This window comes from Rana temporaria, chromosome 12 (assembly GCF_905171775.1).
Source record: "Rana temporaria chromosome 12, aRanTem1.1, whole genome shotgun sequence".
NCBI classification, from domain to species: domain Eukaryota; kingdom Metazoa; phylum Chordata; class Amphibia; order Anura; family Ranidae; genus Rana; species Rana temporaria.
The window spans coordinates 12,581,065-12,605,985 of NC_053500.1; positions in this window are offsets into that span (position 1 = coordinate 12,581,065).

Genomic DNA, 24,921 nt, shown 5'->3' on the forward strand with positions numbered 1-24,921 from the left:
ATTTCTCTTGTGGAAAGGACTGGCTGCAATGCATTATGCAGCAAATTTCATCAACTGCAGATGTGTTGGCAGTTACTGTATGTGTGCACCTCGGAGATGATGCTTTAAATCAGGGATAGGCAATTAGCGGACCTCCAGCTGTTGCAGAACTACAAGTCCCATGAGGCATAGCAAGACTCTAACAGCCACAAGCATGACACCCAAAGGCAGAGGCATGATGGGACTTGTAGTTTTGCAACAGCTGGAGGTCCGCTAATTGCATATCCCTGCTCTAAATGAACAGCATCGCAGCACAGTGTACGTTGTACCACACGTTCATGTGCAGCCAGCTAAAGGAGAGCAGGGACAGAGCCAACTCCTATGGAGATATCACGGTGAAGCACTGTAGGTGGGCAGGGTGAGCTCAGGGTGGTTGGTCAGATACATACAATAATTTTTAGAGGTCTGCTGGTCTGAGGGACGCACCAATAGGGATGAGATGTGATCAGCTGAATCCAAAGGACTCAACAATCACAGGTGCACATCCATGGACAAAGTAAGCCAGCGCTGTAGCTGTCTTTGGGCTATAGTGCGGATGGGAAGTGGTTAAAGTAGCGCAGTGCCGCACAGCAAAACATTGCTGGTGATCTGATGATATGGTTCCGGCTATCGAGATGGTTCCTGTAAGGACTGCGCAGGCGCAATCCTTGCCGACGGAAATCACCGAACCTCCAGGGCGACGTGGAATTTGAGGTACCGTATTTATCCGCGTATACCGCACACTTTTTTGCCCTGAAAATCAGGGCAAAATCGTGGGTGCACGATATACGCCGATACCCGCGCTGTGTTTGAATGCCTGCGCCGACATATCCTGAGCGCAGTACACTCGGGTACATTCGGCCAGGCTCGGCTTCGCTCGTATTCACGCTCTGCGACGTTTATGCGTGAGAAGCCGAGCCTGGCCGAATATACCCGAGTGTACTGCGCGGCGGAGGCTTCAAACTGAGCGGGAAAAGCGGGGATTCGACATGAAGACAGCGCGGGAGAAGCCGGGAGGACACCACCGAGGCCGCAGACGGACACCAAAACTGTAAGTAGTAAATGTAATACATTTTTTTTTTTACAGGATTTTAGGGTCAAAATTAGGGGTGCGCGCTATATGCCGGAGCGCGCAATACCCCGATAAATACGGTAAGTGGCCAGTCGGCCTCACGTCCTCCCTACGCTCGCTCGGCCTCCTGGCTCTTTTTTTTAACATCCTCCAATCCACGGGGATATTAAGGGATGAGCCTGGATGCCGACTGAGGTTCGGAGATTTCCGTCGGCAAGGATTGCGCCTGCGCAGTCCTTACAGGAACCATCTCAAAAGAGGAACCATACCGACAAGTCACCGGGTTTGACATTGCTAACATTACATTGCTGGGGGTAAAAGTGGAACAGGGCAGGTGCTCACAACACCTTATTCCAAATGTTTAGTTTGGAAGATCAGCCAATTTATACCCCTCCCCCCAGCTTTACAAAGACAGACCGGTTATATTTCCAGATCTACACTGCTCTGCAAATAGAAACTTTTTGTTTACTCAACAAAAGACCGTAAGAGAGAACAGGTGATGAGTAGCAGACTTTGTTGGCAGCGCAGGTGTGAGAATTGGTAACACTGGAGGTAAGGTATTGGGTAATGACATCACCTGGGATTCTGTATTGAGAATCGGAAAACATCACCTGCTGGGACTGCGTTACATTAGGGATCCTCTAGCTGGCAAGGGTTATGTCGCGTGCACGTGCGTGCAAGAGACCGTGTATTTCCGTGTCCGGGAGATGCAGCTGCACTACTCCTCATAGTAATGAGTGGATGTAGGCCGGTATATACCATACTTGTGGAAACTTGCACATGGATGGAAGTCCCTGAACCTGGCTTGGGCGCATCCTACGTCTGCAAGTTCCGTGTATACCAGCATACGGCCATTCATTACTATGGGCAGTTGTATGCTGCAGCTTTGTTTTCTGGACGTGGAAATATGAGTGCAATGTACATTAAAGGGCCTCGTGTGTTTAGATCCTCCTCTTCTCGGGTCCCTCACCGGCTCTTCTGGCTCCTCCCTCCTGCCAAGTGCCCCTACAGCAAGCAGCTTGCTATGGGGGCACCCGAGCCAAGCCACTGCTCTGTGTGTCCATTCAGACATGGACCCGTGGTTTTGCTCGCCCCCTCTTATAGTCTCAGCCAATGAGGAGGGGGAGAAACAGTAAATCCAGCAAATACCCCCGATACCGAAATAGAATACTTGCACCCCCCCTGCCGCCGCATCTCGCCGCCGTTACGCCGCATCCCCGCTACCGCCGACTGGGTAATACGGGCGGGGAACATTACAGCTTTCATTTGAATAGCTGTAATGATTTGCGCCGTGTATAGACACTCCCCCTTGCTCGGGTGAACTGTCCAATCCCGAGCGAGGGGGAGTGTCTATACGCAGCGCGCCGCGAATCATTACAGTTATTCAAATGAAAGCTGTGTAATGTTCCCCGCGCGTATTAACCGGCGGCGGCAGCAGCGGGATGCAGGTAAGGGGGACATGGCTGGATATGGAGGGGGACATGGCTGGATATGGGGGGGAGACATGGCTGCATATGGGGGGGAGACATGGCTGCATATGGGGGGGAGACATGGCTGGATATGGGGGGAGACATGGCTGCATATGGGGGGGGAGACATGGCTGGATAGGGGGGGGGGGAGACATGGCTGCATATGGGGGGGAGACATGGCTGCATATGGGGGGGAGACATGGCTGGATACGGGGGGACATGGCTGGATACGGGGGGGGAGACATGGCTGGATATGGGGGGGGGAGACATGGCTGGATATGGGGGGGGAGACATGGCTGGATATGGGGGGGGGAGACATGGCTGGATATGGGGGGGGAGACATGGCTGGATATGGGGGGGGAGACATGGCTGGATATGGGGGGGGAGACATGGCTGGATATGGGGGGGAGACATGGCTGGATATGGGGGTGGACATTGCTGGATATGGGGGGGAGACATGGCTGCATATGGGGGGAGACATGGCTGCATATGGGGGGAGACATGGCTGGATATGGGGGGAGACATGGCTGGATATGGGGGGAGACATGGCTGGATATGGGGGGGGACATGGCTGGATAATGGGGGGAGACATGGCTGGATAATGGGGGGAGACATGGCTGGATATGGAGGGAGACATGGCTGGATATGGGGGGGGACATGGCTGGATAATGGGGGGAGACATGGCTGGATATGGAGGGAGACATGGCTGGATATGGGGGGAGACATGGCTGGATATGGAGGGAGACATGGCTGGATATGGGGGGGGACATGGCTGGATAATGGGGGGAGACATGGCTGGATATGGAGGGAGACATGGCTGGATATGGGGGGGGAGACATGGCTGGATAATGGGGGGAGACATGGCTGGATATGGAGGGAGACATGGCTGGATATGGGGGGGGACATGGCTGCATATGGGGGGAGACATGGCTGCATATGGGGGGGAGACATGGCTGGATATGGGGGGGGACATGGCTGGATAATGGGGGGAGACATGGCTGGATAATGGGGGGAGACATGGCTGGATAATGGGGGGAGACATGGCTGGATAATGGGGGGAGACATGGCTGCATATGGGGGGGAGACATGGCTGGATATGGGGGGGAGACATGGCTGGATATGGGGGGGAGACATGGCTGAATAATGGGGGGAGACATGGCTGGATAATGGGGGGAGACATGGCTGGATAATGGGGGGGAGACATGGCTGGATATGGAGGGAGACATGGCTGGATATGGGGGGGGACATGGCTGCATATGGGGGGAGACATGGCTGCATATGGGGGGGAGACATGGCTGGATATGGGGGGGGACATGGCTGGATAATGGGGGGAGACATGGCTGGATATGGGGGGGAGACATGGCTGGATATGGGGGGGAGACATGGCTGGATATGGGGGGGAGACATGGCTGAATAATGGGGGGAGACATGGCTGGATAATGGGGGGGAGACATGGCTGGATAATGGGGGGAGACATGGCTGCATATGGGGGGAGACATGGCTGGATATGGGGGGAGACATGGCTGCATATGGGGGGAGACATGGCTGCATATGGGGGGGGGGACATGGCTGCATATGTGGGGGGACATGGCTGGATATGGGGGGAGACATGGCTGCATATGGGGGGAGACATGGCTGCATATGGGGGGGGGGGGACATGGCTGCATTTGTGGGGGGACATGGCTGCATTTGGGGACACATTTAAAAAAAAGTATCGGTATTCGGTATCGGCGAGTACTTGGAAAAAAAGTATCGGTACTTGTACTCGGTCCTAAATAAAGTGGTATCGGGACAACCCTAATTTTGAGGTCATTCTGAAGATCTCAATCTAACCGATCCATGGAGGTCCCGCCTCTCAACTTACAGGACTTGAAGGATCTGCTACTGACAGTTCGTCACCGGATACCACAGCATACCTTCAGAGGTCTAATGGTGTCCATGCCCCCATGGGTTATGGTGGGTGGTCAGAATGTTCTTCTTTCTTGCTGTCACATTCTTACAGCCTAGGCAAAGATCTCTTGCTATCCTGTGCACTAAGATAAGAGGCCGCAGATAGTCTATTGTATGGCAGCGGTTTCCAGGTCAGGAAGTGAGGGAAATCCTTCATTGTCAAACAGCCAGCTGTTGAAGTACTTGAAGGAAATATTTAAAGCTGCCAACTCTTAATTGATTCACCCTCTAATAATAGAGAATTACACCCTCAGCGTTTTCTTTTTAGCTTAACCACTTCAGCCCCAAAGGATTTGGCTGCCCAATGACCGGGCCATTTTTTGCGAATTCGGCACTACGTCGCTTTAACCGACAATTACGCCTGATATAGGGAACGACGATCAGTGATGTCACACGTCCAGCCCCGCCCCCTACAGTTAGAAACACACATGAGGTCACACTTAACCCCATACAGCGCCCCTAGTGGTTAACCCCTTCACTGCAATTGTCATTTTCACAGTAATCAATGCATTTTTATAGCACTTTTCGCTGTGAAAATGACAATGGTCCCAAAAATGTGTCAAAAGTGTCCGATGTGTCCGCCATAATGTCGCAGTCACGAAAAAAATCGCTGATCGCTGCCATTAGTAGTAAAAAAAAATAATATTAATAGAAATGCCATAAACGCCATAAATTTTACGCAAACCAATCGATAAACGGTTATTGCGATTTTTTTTTTCCCCTACCAAAAATAGGTAAAAGAAAATGTATCGGCCTAAACTGAGGAAAAAAAATGATTTTTTTTATATCTTTCTTGGGGGATATTTATTATAGGAAAAAGTAAAAAATATTGAATTTTTTTCAAAATTGTCGCTTTATTTTTGTTTATAGCGCAAAAAATAAAAACCGCAGAGGTGATCAAATACCCCCAAAAGAAAGCTCTATTTGTGGGGAAAAAGGGACGCCAATTTTGTTTAGAAGCCACGTCGCACGACCGCGCAATTGTCAGTTAAAGCGACGCAGTGCCGAATCGCAAAAAGTGCTCTGGTCTTTGGGCAGCAATATGGTCCGGGGGTTAAGTGGTTAACCTGCATAATGGCTCCGGGTCTTAACCGATAAAAAAAAAAAAAAAAGAAGAAAGAACGTTTAAAAGAAGCAAACAAATGTTTTTATGGAGTTCATTTTAACTGATCGTTGTCAATAAAGCTTTGTATATTTTCTTACTTTTGAAGTACTCATTTCTTTGACTTTAGGGTTTACATTTTTACTTCCTTTTTTCATTCAGGGCAGGCACTGGTGTGACTGTACAGTATGTAAAATGTCAGTAATAGCCAATCACATCTTACATGGTGTGTGACTGTACCCAGCATGTGTGTACAGGCTACTGCCACTAGAGGGCGCTCTTGGGAAACTTTGGGCTGAAGGAGCAGATCCTGATCAGAGAAACACTCATCAGAAGGATTCCAATGATAAAAGCTAGATTACATAAAATGTATCGGCATATGAAGGATATTTTATCTGGAGGTAAAACTTGTGAAGCTTTACATCTCACCTCCATCCACTTGTGTCTATTGTCATGTATCAGACACACAGTATCTCACAAAAGTCAGTACGCCCCTCACATTTCTGTAAATATTTTCTTCTATCTTTTCATGTCACAACACTGAATAAATGACACTTTGCTACAATGTTGTGTAGTGAGTGTACAGCTTGTATAACAGTTTAAATTTGCTGTCCCCTCAAAATAACTCAACACACAGCCATTAATGTCTAAACCGCTGGCAACCAAAGTGAGTACACCCCTAAGTGAAAATGTCCAAATTGGGCCCAAAGTGTCAATATTTTGTGTGGCCGCCATTATTTTTAACCCTCTTGGGCATGGAGGTCACCAGAGCTTCACAGGTTGCCCCTGGAGTCCTCTTCCCCTCCTCCATGACGACATCACAGAGCTGGAGGATGTTAGAGACCTTGCGCTCCTCCACCGTCCATTTGAGGATGCCCCACAGATGCCCAATAGGGTTTAGGTCTGGAGACATGATTGGCCAGTCCATCACCTTCACCCTCAGCTTCTTTAGCAATGCAGTGGTCGTCCTGGAGATGTGTTTGAGGTTGTTATCATGTTGGAATACTGCCCTGCGGCCCAGTCTCTGAAGGGAGGGGATCATGCTCTGCTTCAGTATGTCACAGTACATGTTGGCATTCATGGTTCCCTCAATGATCTGTAGCTCCCCAGTGCCGGCAGCACTCATGCAGCCCCAGACCATGACACTCCCACCACCATGCGTGACTGTAGGCAAGACACACTTGTCTTTGTCCTCCTCACCTGGTTCCCCCCACACACGCCTGACACCAACCAAATACGTTTATCTTGGTCTCATCAGACCACAGGACATGGTTCCAGTAATCCATGTCCTTAGTCTGCTTGTCTTTAGAAAACTGTTTGCGGCTTTCTTGTGCATCGTATTTAGAAGAGTCTTCCTTCTGGAACGACAGCCATGCAGACCAATTTGATGCAGTGTGCAGCGTATGGTCTGAGCACTGACAGGTTGACCCCCCCCCCCTTCAACCTCTGCAGCAATGCTGGCAGCACTCATACGTCTATTTCCCAAAGACAACCTCTGGATATGACGCTGAGCACGTGACCTCAACTTCTTTGGTGGACCATGGCGAGGACTGTTCTGAGTGGAACCTGTCCTGTTATACCGCTGTATGGTATTGGCCACCGTGCTGCAGATCAGTTTAAGGGTCTTGGAAATTTTCTTATAGCCTAGGCCATCTTTATGTAGAGCAACGGTTCTTTATTTCAGATCCTCAGAGAGTTCTTTGCCATGAGGTTCCATGTTGAACTTCCAGTGACCAGTATGAGAGAGTGAGAGCGATAACACCAAATTTAACACACCTGCTCCCCGTTCACACCTGAGATCTTGTAATACTAACGAGTCACATGACACCGGGGAGGGGGAAAATGGCTAATTGGGCCCAATTTGGACATTTTCACTTAGGGGTGTACTCACTTTTGTTGCCAGCGGTTTAGACATTAATGGCTGTGTGTTGAGTTATTTTGAGGGGACAGCAAAGTTACCCTGTTATACAAGATGTACACTCACTACACAACATTGTAGATACAAAGTGTCATTTCTTCAGTGTTGTCACATGAAAAGATAGAAGAAAATATTTACAAAAATGTGAGGGGCGTATTCACTTTTGTGTGATACTGCGTATCTGTTACCTCCAGATTGCAGAGTCCTATCATGCTGTGTAGCTGCTAAAAGCATTAGAGTGCTTTCACACTCACATCGCCTGGGGCGTCGGCGGTAAAACGCTCCTATTTTTAGCGGCGCTTTACCGTTGTTTTTGCGGTCTCAAACTAGCGGCCCTCCAGCTGTTGCGAAACTACAAGTCCCATCATGCCTCTGCCTGAGGGAGTCATGCTTGTAACTGTCAGCCTTGCTGGGACTTGTAGTTTCACAACAGCTGGAGGGCCGCCACTTTGAGACCTCTGCACTAAGGTATTACTACTACTATTATTATTACTAGTCCTAAATCTAGACCAAATCTATTTTTCTCCTTGGGCCGGACAATTGGTTGAACCTGATCTTTGGTGGATTCTCATTGGTTGTGTGTGGGGGGAGGTGTACACAAAAAAACAAGCAGACTGGTGGTCTCCTGAGCATACATTGAAGGGCACTCATGGGGGGAACACGTGAGAGACAGCCAGTTATGTAAGATGTTTTGGGGCTGTTCAGACATCAGAATGTATCATTTCTATAGCAGTCTAATCTATAGAAGCTCTTGTGCCACCTAGTGGGAGACTAAGATCACTGCAGCCTTATGTAGGTCATCGTTCCAATGCAAGCAGGTGACGTCAGCAGCAAAGAGCTATATATATATAAAATAAATAAATATTCATGATAATGTGTTTAGCCTCTTAAATATGTAAAAAATGAACAGTCCTTTTGGCAGCTGCCTATGTTCATTCCTGACGTCTGCAGAAACCCCAGAACAGTGGCGGCTGGTGCTCAAAATTTTTGGGGGGGGCGCAAACGAAGAAAAAAAAATTGCAGCCTCACTGTGCCCATCAAATGCAGCCACTGTGCCATCAATTGTCACCACTGTGCCATCAATTGTCACCACTGTGCCATGCCATCAAACGCAGCGACTTTGCCCCTCAATTGTCCCCACTGTGCCCTTTAATTGTTGCCACTGTGCCCATTGATGCCACTGTGCCCTTTGTCGCCTCTGTGCCCATTGTCGCCGCTGTGCCCTGTAAAAGGCACTTACCTTACTCCTTCCATGTCCCTCGATGTCTTCTACCGCCTTGGTGACGCTTCAGCCAATCAGGTTACCGATAACCAGAATCGGGGAACCTGATTGGCTGAGACAGCCGTCAGTCTTATCCAAGCAACGCACCCCCCGTACGTCCAGAGGATAAGACATCTGGGAGCCGAGGGCTGTACTCGGAAAGCCTATCAGAGCCGCTGGCAACCAGCTACCGTTATTCAGGCAATCTTCTGGAACCTGTCACGTGTCCCAGAAGATTGCAGAGAGGGAGGGGCCGCCTAGGGGGAGGGGAAGAGTCGCCTAGGCAGCCAAGAGCAGGAAGGAGGGAGTGGGACAGGAAGTCCCACTTTAAACTAGGTCCACCCCCCCAAAATAATGACATTCCAAATGTGACATGTCAGGGGGCGAGCAGTACTTAAAGTGGAAGTTACACTTTTGGGTGGATCCCCGCTTTAAACAAAACTCTGGCTTCCTTGTACCTACAAAATATGTTTTTATTATTGTTCCACAAGCAAGAGTTTCATGGATACATACAAACCCCAGCACATTCATTTAAAAAAGGATAAAAGCATGCAGGGTTTTGAGTGCATTACGTACAGCGTGAAAGGTTCTGGGATGAGCTATGTAGAGAGTGCAGGGTTCTGGGAGGAGCTATGTACAGAGTGCAGGGTTCTGGGAGGAGCTATGCACTGAGTGCAGGGTTCCGGGATGAGCTATGCACTGAGTGCAGGGTTCCGGGATGAGCTATGTACAGAGTGCAGGGTTCTGGGATGAGCTATGCACTGAGTGCAGGGTTCCGGGATGAGCTATGCACTGAGTGCAGGGTTCTGGGAGGAGCTATGTACAGAGTGCAGGGTTCTGGGATGAGCTGTGTACAGAGTGCAGGGTTTTGGGATGAGTTATGTACAGAGTTCAGGGTTCTGGGATGAGTTGTGTACATAGTGCAGGGTTCTGGGAGGAGCTATGTACAGAGTGCAGGGTTCTGGGAGGAGCTATGTACAGAGTGCAGGGTTCTGGGTTAAGCTATGTACAGAGTGCAGGGTTCTGGGATGAGCTATGCACTGAGTGCAGGGTTCCGGGATGAGCTATGCACTGAGTGCAGGGTTCTGGGAGGAGCTATGTACAGAGTGCAGGGTTCTGGGATGAGCTGTGTACAGAGTCCAGGGTTTTGGGATGAGTTATGTACAGAGTTCAGGGTTCTGGGATGAGTTGTGTACAGAGTGCAGGGTTCTGGGAGGAGCTATGTACAGAGTGCAGGGTTCTGGGAGGAGCTATGTACAGAGTGCAGGGTTCTGGGTTAAGCTATGTACAGAGTGCAGGGTTCTGGGATGAGTTGTGTACAGAGTGCAGGGTTCTGGGATGAGCTTTGTACTGAGTGCAGGGTTCTGGGAGGAGCTATGTACTGAGTGCAGGGTTCTGGGATGAGCTATGTACAGAGTGCAGGGTTCTAGGAGGAGCTATGTACAGAGTGCAGGGTTCTAGGAGGAGCTATGTACAGAGTGCAGGGTCCTGGGATGAGCCGTGTACAGAGTGCAGGTTTCTGGGATGAGCTATGTACAGAGTTCAGGGTTCTGGGATGAGCTGTGTACAGAGTGCAGGGTTTTGGGATGAGCTATGTACAGAGTGCAGGGTTCTGGGATGAGCTATGTACTGAGTGCAGGGTTCTGGGATGAGCTATGTACTGAGTACAGGGTTTTGGGATGAGCTATGTACTGAGTGCAGGGTTCTGGGATGAGCTATGTACTGAGTGCAGAGTTCTGGGATGAGCTATGTACTGAGTGCAGGGTTCTGGGATGAGCTATGTACTGAGTGCAGGGTTCTGGGAGGAGCTATGTACAGAGTGCAGAGTTCTGGGATGAGCTATGTACTGAGTGCAGGGTTCTGGGATGAGCTATGTACTGAGTGCAGGGTTCTGGGAGGAGCGATGTACAGAGTTCTGGGATGAGCTATGTACAGAGTGCAGGGTTCTGGGAGGAGCTATGTACAGAGTGCAGGGTTCTGGGATGAGCTATGTACTGAGTGCAGGGTTCTGGGATGAGCTATGTACTGAGTGCAGGGTTCTGGGATGAGCTATGTACTGAGTGCAGGGTTCTGGGATGAGCTATGTACTGAGTGCAGGGTTCTGGGATGAGCTATGTACTGAGTGCAGGGTTCTGGAAGGAGCTATGTACAGAGTGCAGGGTTCTGGGAGGAGCTATGTACAGAGTGCAGAGTTCTGGGATGAGCTATGTACTGAGTGCATGGTTCTGGGATGAGCTATGTACAGAGTGCATGGTTCTGGGAGGAGCTATGTACTGAGTGCATGGTTCTGGGATGAGCTATGTACAGAGTGCATGGTTCTGGGAGGAGCTATGTACTGAGTGCATGGTTCTGGGAGGAGCTATGTACAGAGTGCAGGGTTCTGGGATGAGCTATGTACTCAGTGCAGGGTTCTGGGATAAGCTATGTACTCAGTGCAGGGTTCTGGGATGAGCTGTGTACAGAGTGCAGGGTTCTGGGATGAGCTGTGCACAGAGTGAAGGGTTCTGGGATGAGCTATGTACAGAGTTCAGGGTTCTGGGAGGAGCTATGTACAGAGTTCAGGGATGAGCTGTGTACTGAGTGCATGGCTTTGGGATGAGCTATGTACAGAGTGCAGGGTTCTGGGATGAGCAGTGGAGGGCACTCAGACTTTCACACTGGGGTTGCAGGTGAGGCAGTTTTCAGGCGCTTTACATGCACTATTTTTAGCCCTTTAGTGCCTGAAAAAAGCCTCTAGGTGTGAAAAGGGGTCTAAACGTTACCCTGCATCACCCTCACTCATCAATAGACAGTGGAATGGGCTACTAAAACTTCAGAGGTCGCTGGAGAATCTGCTACAATCATCTCTGCCTGTACCCTCCCTTCGGAGACTGGACCGCAGGGTAGTATTCCAACATAATAACGACCGCAAACACACCTCCAAGACGACCACTGCCTTGCTAAAGAAGCTGAGGGTAAAGGGCACAGCGGCGACAATTAAAGGGCACAGCGGTGACAATTGATGGCACAGTCGCTGTGTTTGATGGCATGGCACAGTGGTGACAATTGATAGGCACAGTGGCTGCATTTGATGGCATGGCACAGTGGCGACAATTGATGGCACAGTGGCTGCGTTTGATGGCATGGCACAGTGGTGCGAATTGATGGCACAGTGGCTGCGTTTGATGGCATGGCACAGTGGTGACAAATGATGGCACAGTGGCTGCGTTTGATGGCATGGCACAGTGGTGACAATTGATGGCACAGTGGCTGCGTTTGATGGCATGGCACAGTGGTGACAATTGATGGCACAGTGGCTGCGTTTGATGGCATGGCACAGTGGTGCGAATTGATGGCACAGTGGCTGCATTTGATGGCATGGCACAGTGGTGACAATTGATGGCACAGTGGCTGCGTTTGATGGCATGGCACAGTGGTGCGAATTGATGGCACAGTGGCTGCATTTGATGGCATGGCACAGTGGTGACAATTGATGGCACAGTGGCTGTGTTTGATGGCATGGCACAGTGGTGCGAATTGATGGCACAGTGGCTGCGTTTGATGGCATGGCACAGTGGCGACAATTAATGGCACAGTGGCTGTGTTTGATGGCATGGCACAGTGGTGCGAATTGATGGCACAGTGGCTGCGTTTGATGGCATGGCACAGTGGTGACAAATGATGGCACAGTGGCTGCGTTTGATGGCATGGCACAGTGGTGACAATTGATGGCACAGTGGCTGCGTTTGATGGCATGGCACAGTGGTGACAATTGATGGCACAGTGGCTGCGTTTGATGGCATGGCACAGTGGTGCGAATTGATGGCACAGTGGCTGCATTTGATGGCATGGCACAGTGGTGACAATTGATGGCACAGTGGCTGCGTTTGATGGCATGGCACAGTGGCTGCGTTTAATGGCATGGCACAGTGGTGCAAATTGATGGCACAGTGGCTGCGTTTGATGGCATGGCACAGTGGTGACAATTGATGGCACAGTGGCTGCATTTGATGGGCACAGTGAGGCTGCAATTTTTTTTCGTTTGTGCCCCCCCAAAAATGTTGAGCACCAGCCGCCACTGGTTGAACCTGATCTTTGGTGGATTCTCATTGGTTGTGTGTGTGGGGGAGGTGTACACAAAAAACAAGCAGACTGGTGTCTCCTGAGCATACATTGAAGGGCACTCATGGGGGGAACACGTGCGAGACAGCCAGTTATGTAAGATGTTTTGGGGCTGTTCAGACATCAGAATGTATCATTTCTATAGCAGTCTAATCTATAGAAGCTCTTGTGCCACCTAGTGGGAGACTAAGATCACTGCAGCCTTATGTAGGTCATCGTTCCAATGCAAGCAGGTGACGTCAGCAGCAAAGAGCTATATATATATAAAATAAATAAATATTCATGATAATGTGTTTAGCCTCTTAAATATGTAAAAAATTAACAGTCCTTTTGGCAGCTGCCTATGTTCATTCCTGACGTCTGCAGAAACCCCAGAATAAATATAAGCAATTGAGGTCTGCAGATGCCAATGCCAATGCAGAATGCCCGCCAAATGTTGGGGTTTGCTGGGTGAGCACCTAAAAATGGTTCTGGCTGTCTACTCCTCATCACAAGGTCCAGGCTCCAAGGTTGTCAGACTCCCTGGGGTAGATTCAGTTAGATTTGCGCCCTCTTACGGAGGCGCAGCGTACCGTTTTTACGCTACGCCTGCGTAAATTACGTGCGCTACGCTTCATTCACGAAGCAGTAGCTTCCGTAATTTACGGGTGCGCTCCGTAAAACTGCCCGGCGTAAGCGGCGTAATTTAAATGATCCCGTAGGGGGGGCGTGAATCATTTAAATTAGGCGCGTTCCCGCGCCGAACATAGTGTGCATGCTCCGTCGGGAAACTTTCCTGACGTGCACTACGATAAATGACGTCGCAAGGACGTCATTTGCTTCAACGTGAACATAAATGGCGTCCAGCGCCATTCACGATTCACTTACGCAAACGACGTAATTTTCAAAAATCGCGACGCGGGAACGACGGGTATACTTAGCATTGGCTGCTCCTGCTAATAGCATGAGCAGCCTTACGCGGAAACCGACGAACGCAAACGACGTAAAATGCGAACGCCGGGCGCGCGTACGGTTGTGAATCGGCGTGAGTATGCAATTTGCATACTCTACGCTGACCACTACGGGAACGCCACCTAGCGGCCATCGTAGGAATGCAGCCTAGGATACGACGGCATAAGAGACTTATGCCATTCATATCTTAGGCTGCAGTCGGCGTAACGAGCTTTCTGAATACAGAAAAGTTGTTACGCCGGCGCAACTAAGCAATTACGCTGCGTATCTATGGATACGCAGACGCAATTGCTTTCTGAATCCACCCCCCTGTTAAGTGATTGGCTGGTCAGAATATAGTGCATGTCAGGAGTGCTGGCGTGACTCTGTTCTGGGTCAGTAACTACGAAAGCAAGCCGGGGTGCACAGGGCCCTTGCACCTTCAACAGTAGGCATGCCATGGCAGCCGTGAAACGATCATGTCTGTCATTTTAACGACTTAAGGACCGCCTCCTGCACATATACGTCGGCAGAATGGCACGGCTGGGCACAAGCACGTACCTGTACGTCCTCTTTAAGTGCCCAGCCGTGGTTCGCGGGCGCTCCGTGACCACGGGCGTGGGACCCGTTCGCCGCTGGAGTCCCGCGATCGGTCCCCGGAGCTGAAGAACGGGGAGAGCCGCGTGTAAACACAGCTTCCCCGTTCTTCACTGTGGCGCCGTCATTGATCGTGTGTTCCCTGATATAGGGATGCACGATCAATGACGTCACACTTCCAGCCACGCCCCCTGCAGTTAGAAACACATATGAGGTCACACTTAACCCCTTTAGCGCCCCCTAGTGGTTAACTCCCAAACTGCAATTGTCAATAGTCCTAAAAATGTGTCAAAATTGTCCGAAGTGTTCGCCATATTGTCGCGGTCACGAAAAAAAAAAATCGCTGATCGCCGCCATTTGTAGTAAAAAAAAAATTATTAATAAAAATGCAATAAAACTATCGCCTATTTTGTAAACACTATAAATTTTGCGCAAACCAGTCGTTAAACGCTTATTGCGTTTTTTTTTAACCAAAAATAGGTAGAAGAATACGTATCGGCCTAAATTGAGGGAAAAAAATGTTTTTTTATATATTTTTGGGGGATATTTATTACAGCAAAATATATTGATTTTTTTTAAAAATTGTCGCTCTATTTTTGTTTATAGCGCAAAAAATAAAAACCGAAGAGGTGATCAAATACCACCAAAAGAAAGCTCTATTTGTGGGGAAAAAAGGACGTCAATTTTGTTTGGGAGCCACGTCGCACGACCGCGCAATTGTCTGTTAAAGCGGCGCAGTGCCGGATCGCAAAAAGTGGCCCCGGTCATTGACCAGCGAAATGGTCCGGGGCTAAAGTGGTTAATGAAGGTACAGCATTTTCCAACATATTGCTACACTTAGGCCTCGTACACACGACCGAACATGTCCGCTGAAACTGGTCCGCGGACCAGTTTCCGCGGACATGTTTCGGTCGTGTGTACGGCCGACCGGACAATTTTCCGGCGGATCGGACAGGTTTCCAGCGGACAAATGTTTCTTAGCATGCTAAGAAACATATCCGCTGGAAGCCTGTCCGTCGGACATGTTCGGTCGTCTGTACGACTCACCGGACATGTCCGCTCGGCCGAAAGCCCTCGCATGCGTCTAAGTGATTCGACGCATGCGTGGAAGCATTGACCTTCCAGGGCCGCGCACGTCGCCGCGTCATCGTCGCGGCGCGGCCACGTCACCGCGTATCGTGTCCGCGCGCATTTCTGTTTGATGGTGTGTACAACCATCAGACAGAAATCTCTGAGCGGACATGTCCGATGAAATTGGTCCGCGGACCGTCCCCTCGTGTGTACGGGGCCTTAGAGGCGCCTCTCTTCTCTTTTATACTCTGTAGCTCCTGCTGGATTTTGCTTCTAATCCCCTTGTGGAGGCTTCCATTTGTGGATGGACATTTTATGGTTACACAACTTATCACATCGCTATAATATTTGTATATGGACTATAAACTGAAGGACTTATGAATAAATGGTTGTGGAACGAATCATTTGAGTTTCCATTATTTCTTATGGGGAAATTCGCTTTGATATACAAGTGCTTTGGATTACAAGCGTGTTTCTGGAACGAATTATGCTCACATGCTCACATTTTACTGTATATATAAATTCCCCAGCCACCATTATCTCACTCCGATACATAGTGTTAGTGCACAGACAGACAAATGTCTGCCGAATCACACAGAGTGACGTGCTCTGCCCCAGAATTAGCGCTGTTTCCAGGAACGAGACGGCGTCACTCTCCAGCACCGGATTGGACAGCTAGCAGTTGTCCTGACGAGTTCCCTTTAAGGACCTAGATTCACCCTTCTCCTTTCCTTCCCCCCTCCACCTTCAGCATTGCTCCTTCTTAGCTAATGCAGCAATGACAGTGCAGACATGAGTGCGGAATAATACTGCATGATCCTGACATAAGGACGCCGATCACAGCAAGGCAGAGAACACACAGAAGCTGATTCATTACTTAATTCCCTCCTGGAAGGCCTGCAGACTTACTGCAGAAACATTTCTGCTTCAGAGGTTCTGTATGATTTTGCAAAAATCTTTCAAAGAACTAGCGCCTGTATTTGAAGAGGAATTTAGTCGTCTTCTCTCCCGAAAATCAGACCCATGAGAAACAAAAGATGATTGGCTGCGACGGGTCACGGCACTTTGCAAGTTGTTATTAACCCCTTGCCGCCCGCCAATGACAGATTGACGTCGGCAAAGTGGTTGTAGAATACTGACTGGACGTCATATGACGTCCTCAGGATTCTGAGCCGCTGTGCGCCCCCGGGGGCGCGCATCGCGGCGATCGTTGTTGCGGGGTGTCAGTCTGACACCCCGCAACACCGACCTCGGTAAAGAGTCTCTCACGCAGACTCTTTACCACGTGATCAGCCGTGTCCAACCACGGCTAATCACGATGTAAACAGGAAGAGCCGTTGATGGCTCTTCCTCACTCGCGTCTGACAGACGCGAGTAGAGGAGAGCCGATCGGCGGCTCTCCTGACAGGGGGGGTTCGCGCTGATTGTTTATCAGCGCAGCCCCCCCTCGGATCGCCACACTGGACCACCAGAGAAGCCCACACTGGACCACCAGGGAAGGGCAAAAAATAAAAAGGGGCAAAAAAAGAAACGAAAAAGTCTGGGCAAAAAAAAAAAAAAAAAAGCATAAAAAAAAAAAGTTGCCAATCAGTGCCCACAAATGGGCACTGATTGGCAACATGGGTAAATCAGTGCCGCCCCACAGTGTCCATCAGTGCCACCCCACAGTGTCCATCAGTGCCACCCCACAGTGTCCATCAGTGCCACCCCACAGTGCCCATCGCCCACCTATCAGTGCCCATCTGTGCCACCCATAAGTATCCATCAGTGCCACCCATAAGTGCCGCCCATGAGTGCCCATCTGTGCCGCCCATGAGTGCCCATCAGTGCCGCCCATGAGTGCCCATCAGTGCCGCCCATCAGTGCCCATTAGTGCTGCCTATGTGTGCCCATCAGTGCCGCCTATGTGTGCCCATCAGTGCCACATACCAGCACCGCCAATCAGTGCCACCTCACCTGTGCCCGTCAGTACTACCTCATCGATGTCCATCAGTGCCATCTCATCAGTGCCGCCATATCAGTGCCCGTAATTGAAAGAGAAAACGTACTTATTTCCAAAAAAATGTACAGAAAAAAATAAAAACGTAATTTTTTTTTCAAAATTTTCACTCTTTTTTTAGTTGTTGCGCAAAAAAAAATCACAGAGGTGATCAAATACCACCAAAAGAAAGCTCTATTTGTGGGGAAAAAAGGACGCCAATTTTGTTTGGGTACAGTGTAGCAATGACCGCGCAATTGCCATTCAAAGTGCGACACCGCTGAAAGCTGAAAATTGGCTTGGGCGGGAAGGTGCGTAAGTGCCCTGTATGGAAGTGGTTAAATTGAATCTCTTACACATTGGGCAAGGTGACAGTGCTGTAGGGCAAACTTATACAACCACAAGGCAAGCTTACATTGGCAAATTAGAAATAACCTATCCAAGGCCCAGTGCACTCTGGGTAATGAGCCTGGTACATGAGGCTGCAGGGTTTGGGGGGTAGGCACAGGCCCTGCAGCCTGTCAAACTCTATGAGAAGCTAAAAGCTGCTGCGACTGGACAGTACATCTAGTGGTGCTTACCTTTAGGGCAGTATGTAGCCAGGGACAAATGCCTGGGAGGCCTAAGGCTCCATTCACATCTAGGCGTTTTCACGCCAGACGCCCACCGCTATTGCAGCCTGCAATACGCTGGAGGGGGGATTTTACATTGTCGGCTATGGAGATGGTTCACATCTCCACGCCAAACGCCAAAACGCCTGAAGCTCAAAACAAGTCCCGGACCCTTTTTTTGGGCGGCTTCGGCGTTCGGGCATAGCCGACAGTGTAAAATCACCCCTCCAGCAAAAAACAAGGCTGAAAAACGCCGCGTTTTGTCGCCGCAAATCGCGGGACAAAACGCCTATTTAATGTCGCCGCAAAACGCCGCATATCGCCGACGCAAAAGTGTGAATGCAGCCTAAGGCCCCTTTCACCCGGGGACGTATCCGTTGCAGCGGAGTCCGACATCTCAGCTCTCCATTGATCTCCGCTGAGGTCCCTCTCTGCTCACTGAGGGGGAAGGGGCTTGTCCAGCACCGCTGCTTTTCTATGTAGAGATCGGACGATTTTAGCGGATCGGATGTCAGCGGACATGGTCACCGCTGACATCCGACGCTCCATAGAGTAGGGTGACCACATTTTCAAACTGCCATTCAGGGACACATCCCCCCCCCCCCCTAAAAAATATAATTTTTTATACCTTTTCTGTGACCCCATAGATTTCACTGGTTCATGCTGGGACACCTGTAGTTCCGCACTGGTTGGGGGGGGGGCGGTCACATCTTCAACTCTGAGGGGTTCATGGTTGGGACCTGTAGTCCTTCACTTTTGGGGGTCGCATAATATCTAAAGATGTGACCCCCCCCCAAATTTGAAGGACTACAACACCCAGCATGAACCCCTGAGATCTAAGGGTGTGATCCCATAGATTTCACAGGTTTATGCTAAGACCTGTAGTTCTTCACTATTTTGGGGGGCCTCACATCTTCAGCTCTGGGGGGGGGGGGGGTCATGCTGGGAACTGTAGTCCTTAACTTTGGGGAGGTCACACACCCCCCCCAAAGTAAAGGACTGCCTGTCCCAGCATGAACCCCTGAGATCTAAGGGTGTGACCCCCCACACATTTAAAACTCCCAGCATGAACCTGTGAGATCTAGAGTGTGATCCCATAGATTTCACAGATCTATGCTGGGACCTGTAGTTCTTCACTATTTGGGGACGGGGGGGGGGGTCACATTTTCAGCTCTGAGGGGTTCATGCTGGGACATGTAGTTCGTCACTAGGTGGGGGGTGTCACATCTTAAGCTCTGAGGGGTTTATGCTATGTCAGTTTAATTCCAGGACACTGTATTGTCCCAGAGTGAAGGTGCCCACCAACCCCCTCCCCTTCACCCACCAATACTAACCTTCCCTGTGCACCCTGGCTCATCTGTCAGAGCTCTCAGTCAAATCCTTGTGTAAGTTCCAACATTTATCCTAATGATGACCTTCCCCTCTCCCCCATGTGACGTGTTCTGGCCCGGATTTGGGCTTTTACGGCCAGAGCTGTGCATCCTGGGAGGAAGGTGAGATGTTGCTCCATACCCAGAAGTATCGGGCATTTCCAAGGGCACCAACAGACAAATGGAGCAGCGAGGAAGTGTGGCGAAGTTTTATATCTGTGGGTATGGGGGGTTGACCTGTCAACAGACTCTGTCACTATGGGCAAAAGAGACCAGTTCTATTAACCACTTAAGCCCCGGGACCTTTATGCAGCTAAAGGCCCAGGCCAGGTTTTGCGATTCGGCACTGCGTCGCTTTAACAGACAATTGCGCGGTCGTGCGACGTGGCTCCCAAACAAAATTGGCGTCCTTTTTTCCCCACAAATAGAGCTTTCTTTTGGTGGTATTTGATCACCTCTGCGGTTTTTATTTTTTGCGCTATAAACAAAAATAGAGCGACAATTTTGAAAAAAATGCAATATTTTTTACTTTTTGCTGTAATAAATATCCCCCAAAAACATATATAACTTTTTTTCCCTCAGTTTAGGCCGATACGTATTCTTCTACCTATTTTTGGTAAAAAAAATTGCAATAAGAGTTTATCGATTGGTTTGCGCAAAATTTATAGCGTTTACAAAATAGGGGATAGTTTTATTATTATTTTTTTTTTTTGTACTACTAATGGCGGCGATTAGCGATTTTTTTCGTGACTGCGACATTATGGCGGACACTTCGGACAATTTTGACACATTTTTAGGACCATTGTCATTTTCACGGCAAAAAATGCCTTTCAATTGCATTGTTTATTGTGAAAATGACAGTTGCAGTTTGGGAGTTAACCACAGGGGGCGCTGAAGGAGTTAGGGTTCACCTAGTGTGTGTTTACAACTGTAGGGGGGTGTGGCTGTAGGAGTGACGTCATCGACCGAGTCTCCCTATAAAAGGGATCACTCGATCGATGCAGCCGCCACAGTGAAGCACGGGGAAGCCGTGTTTACATACGGCTCTCCCCGTTCTTCAGCTCCAGGGAGCGATCGATCGCGCCCTCGTCCCGGATCGCTCCCCGCGGGTTTCCGACCGCCGCATGTACCAGGGGGAGGGGGGGGTCCTGATCGGACCCCTGACCCTGGGAAAGGCGGGGACGTACATGTACGCCCATATGCCTGTACGTGCCATTCTGTGGACGTACATATACATGCGGCGGGCGTTAACCGGTTAAAATGTTAACATTAAAGTAAAACCCCAGCCAAACGTCTTGTTTAGTTTTGGAAATGGTAGGGAAGGGTTATAACCTCTGTGACTTTAACCATTTGGGGCACAGCGACAGATTCCCTTATCAAGCCACCAACCCCTCTACCCACACTAATGCTAACCTTCACTGTACTCGTTAGTCAGTGCCCTCAGCCAAATCCCTGTGGTGGGTCCACCAACACTTTTCTTAATGGCCTTCCGCTCTCCTCCAAGTGACAGTGTTCTGGCCTGGATTTTGCCTTCTTAGCCCCGAGCAGTGCATCCTGGGAGGAAGGGGAGGTCATATGCTGCCCCGTACCCAGAAGTAGTGGGCATTTCCAAGAGCTTTGATAGGCAAATGGAGCAGAGGAGCAGTGTGTCAAAGGTGGTGGTTGTGGGGGGTGTTGACCTGTGAAAACAATTTGCCACTATGGGAAAATAAGCAGCTAAACTTCTATTGCAGGGGGCAACAACCTGTAGATTGCGATCTACCAGTAGATGGCGGACAGGTGGCTGGTAGATCTTGGTCTGGGTTTGCTGACCTGCCATTCCAGAGCATCAGAGTGTAATGCAGAGGGACTACTTTGTAAAGCTAGAGCTGTAGTAGGGAGCAAGAGCCGCATAAGCCGATGCTTCCTCTGTAGAGCCGTTGTCTTGTCAAGCTAGTTTCCCTATCGATATGGTTCCCTGCTTGACTGCGCAGGCGCAGACAAAGCCCACGGAAATCTCCGAACCTGATCAGCTGTTCTTCAGGTGTACACGGCGCATGCATTCCTTAGTATCCCCGTGGATTGGAGGATGTTAAAAAAAAGAGCAAGGAGGCCGACTGGCCACTTACAGCAAATTCCACGTCGCCCTGGACCTGTTGCTACAGCTGATCAGGTTTGCTGATTTCCGTCGGCTCGGATTTGCGCCTGGGCAGTCAAGGGAGGAACCATATCGGCAAATCAGCGGCTCCTGTCCCATGCGGAGTGATACCACCTCTGACCTGGGCTAGCGGTCTCCAGGGTGGTGCCAGCAGCAGGAAAGAAGAGATCTTCGGTGTGTGTTGATAGGTGGGGAGACAGCGATATGTTGCCTTCTCAACACCTGATTTAAGCCCATGATTTGCCATGCAATGCACGCATTTGCAACACGGTAGTCCTGCAATTAGAGGTTTAAATCAGGTGTGAGGAGGCGGCACTGCGACCGGAGATCTTTGACTTCTACCGTATTGTTCAGGTAGATCTCCACCTATCTAAGGTTGCCTACCCCTGGTCTATTGTTTAGGGCGGGAAAGAGTTATAACCGCTATCAATAGTTTATTGCAGTCTGTATCAAGACCAGATACAAGTCCAAAGGAGATCGAAGATTTGCCTTCCAGGGACCTCGCCTGTGGAATGCACTACCAACCACCATCCGACTGGAGTCGGACCACTTGGCCTTCAGGAGAAAGATTAAAACCCATCTCTTCTGAGGTCAAGGGGTTCCTTACCCATGAAATGGATACAGCGCCAAGAGGCGATTCAGTTTGCATGTGTTGTGCTTTACAAGTCTCTCTCTCTCTCTGTATCCCCATTTGTGGAGATTTACCCATACTACATGGCGCCACATACACAGGAATTGATCCGCTATATATTAGGTGTCCCCTCGGCTTCCACAATCCCTGACATGTACTGTAAGAACGACACAAAAACACAAGTTGATGTTTGCATTTTATTTTCAACATATTGTTCATTATCCAACGTGAGATCAAACCCATATATCCCTCCCACCCAATCACTTGCCCTTATTCCCCCCCACCCCACCCCACCCTCTTCCCGTTCCCTTTACTGCTTGGCCGGCATACAAGGTCAAGGGCTCAGGGAAGTTGGCCCCCGTAAAAAGTCACCACTTGGCTCCATTCCAAGTAAACCCCAAAAAATGTGCAAATAGCGTGATCCCAGGGGGGGGGACATGATAACACTGTTTCGCTGGTAACCCAAAACCCCCGCAAAAAAGCCCCAGCCCTGATGGAAGTCCAACTGCTCAGTGTTTCCGCCCTGCTGGCATCATTGGAACACAAGCCTTTCGTTTTTTTTTTGTCAGTTTTTGGTCCATGCCACCCCGACGCCCATGGTCCTTACAATCAAATAGGAATTCCCTGCACTTAAAATCTTCAGTTCCTGAGCAAGCCTGAGAGTTTCCCAAGAGGGAGGGGGTTCAAAAAAGAGTGAAAAATACCCTACCCCCCAAGAGGCATACCCCAGCGTCAAAGACAGAACCCCCAGCTTGGACTCCCACCCCCCCAAAAATACATTATCCCCTGCCAATAAAGGAGAACTCCAGGCAATTAAAAAAAAAAAAAATACTCCATTCGATCCATATCTGTAGGGATTGGAAAAGTGTTCAAACCTTGCTGGGTGTCATCGAATTCCCAGCATCTCTTACACACTGGTGCCAGCGCCTGCCCTGGCTTTTGGGAAGAGAAGGCAAAGAGCAGGAGTGACCGAGGCAACAGATATCCTCAGTCGCTGCAACCAGAAAATCTTCTTGATCTGCGTCATGCATTGGTATGCGCTGGTCCTTAGACAACCCAGAAGAGCGAAAGACTTTCAACAGAGAAACCAGCGGCTTTGTCTGCTGCACATCAGCTGAAACTTCAAATCAAGCAGACAGTGGGAGTGACCACATTGGAGAGGAGGAGTGATCAAAGATGTTCACCAGACTATTAAAGCGGAACTAATCTCTCTCAATCAATAATAACTACTTTTTATCCTCATGCTGCTAGGATCAGTACATAGATAACGCTCTTTATTTTTATGTTTAGTTATATAGCTAGGAAGGTATATTACATTTCCTTGTTTTAAACTTTTTGTTGTTTTACATTTGTTCTGTTGCTTCCTGGTTTCTGGCCTAGGCCAAAATGATGTCATACATCCCAAGAGTCTTTATGGGTTTTTTTTTTTTTTTTTTAGAGGAGGGGCTTTCTCAACTAAGCATACCTGAGCTAAGGGCAGATAGATTCCAGGAAGTAAATGCTACATGAATCATCTGCCATTACTCAAGATGGCCGCAGCTAGAAATGCTAGGGGGGTTGTTTTTCAAAGTATTTTCTCAACAAAGTATGAAGATGTGGATGGATGGGTAAGTTTGCTTTGGATATTAAAAATGAATTCAGTAGCATATTCTGTTTGTGGTGCCCAGATACAGTTAAAGGAGAAGTACGGGGAAAGCTTGTTTGGCTGTACTTCTGTGGATCACAGAAGTGCGGTTCGTTCTGCACTCCTGTGACCCGTTTTCAGCAGACAGCAGCCCGCTGTCAGCTGACTTCACAGAGCTGGTCCAGGCTGAGGCAAGAGAGCGACAATAAAGCCTGGATCCGCCCAGCAACCCTGGACCAGCACCTGGCTCACCCTCTCAGCAAGCCACTGAGGCCGCGTACACGCGGTCGGTCCAAACCGATGAAAACGGACTGAAGGACCTTTTCATCGGTCCAAACCGATGGTGTGTGGGCCCCATCGGTCAGTTATCCTTCGGTCAAAAATTTTAGAACTTGCTTTAAAATTGAACCAATGGACGCCTAACCGTTAGGTCAAAACCGATGGTTAGTACGCAAAAGCATCGGTTAAAAACCCGTGCATGCTCAGAATCAAGTCGACGCATGCTCGGAAGAATTGAACTTAATTTTTCTCTGCACGGCATTGTGTTTTACGTCACTGCGTTGGACTCGAACGTTTTTTTAACTGATGGTGTGTAGGCACATCAGACCATCAGTCAGCTTCATCGGTTAACCGATGAGAACGGTCCTTGGGACCATTCTCAATGGATGGACCGATCGTGTGTACAGGGCTTTAGAGTCTGATCGAGCCACTCCCACCCCCCCTTAATAGCTCAGCGCTTCAGTGAGCGAGGAGGGGGCAGAGCAGAGAAACGGTGATTGACAGTCACCAGCTCTCTGCTCAGGATGCTCTGAGAACTGAGTGATCGGCGGTGTTTGATGGCTCGGTTCTCAGTGTTCTAATCGGTGGGGGACAGATGCATCGGTCCGACCTAAGTAAGTATGTTTCTTGGGGAAAAAAAAAGCCAAAGTTCTCTTTTACGTTCAGCTTTTAAGAAGAACCCCAGGCAGGCAGCTAAACACAAATTTGAAGTACATGTCAAAGATTTTGCAATTCAGCCTTACACACTGGTGTCTGCTCAATGGACATCGAGGGCCCATTCACACCATTGCAGTGCATTAAC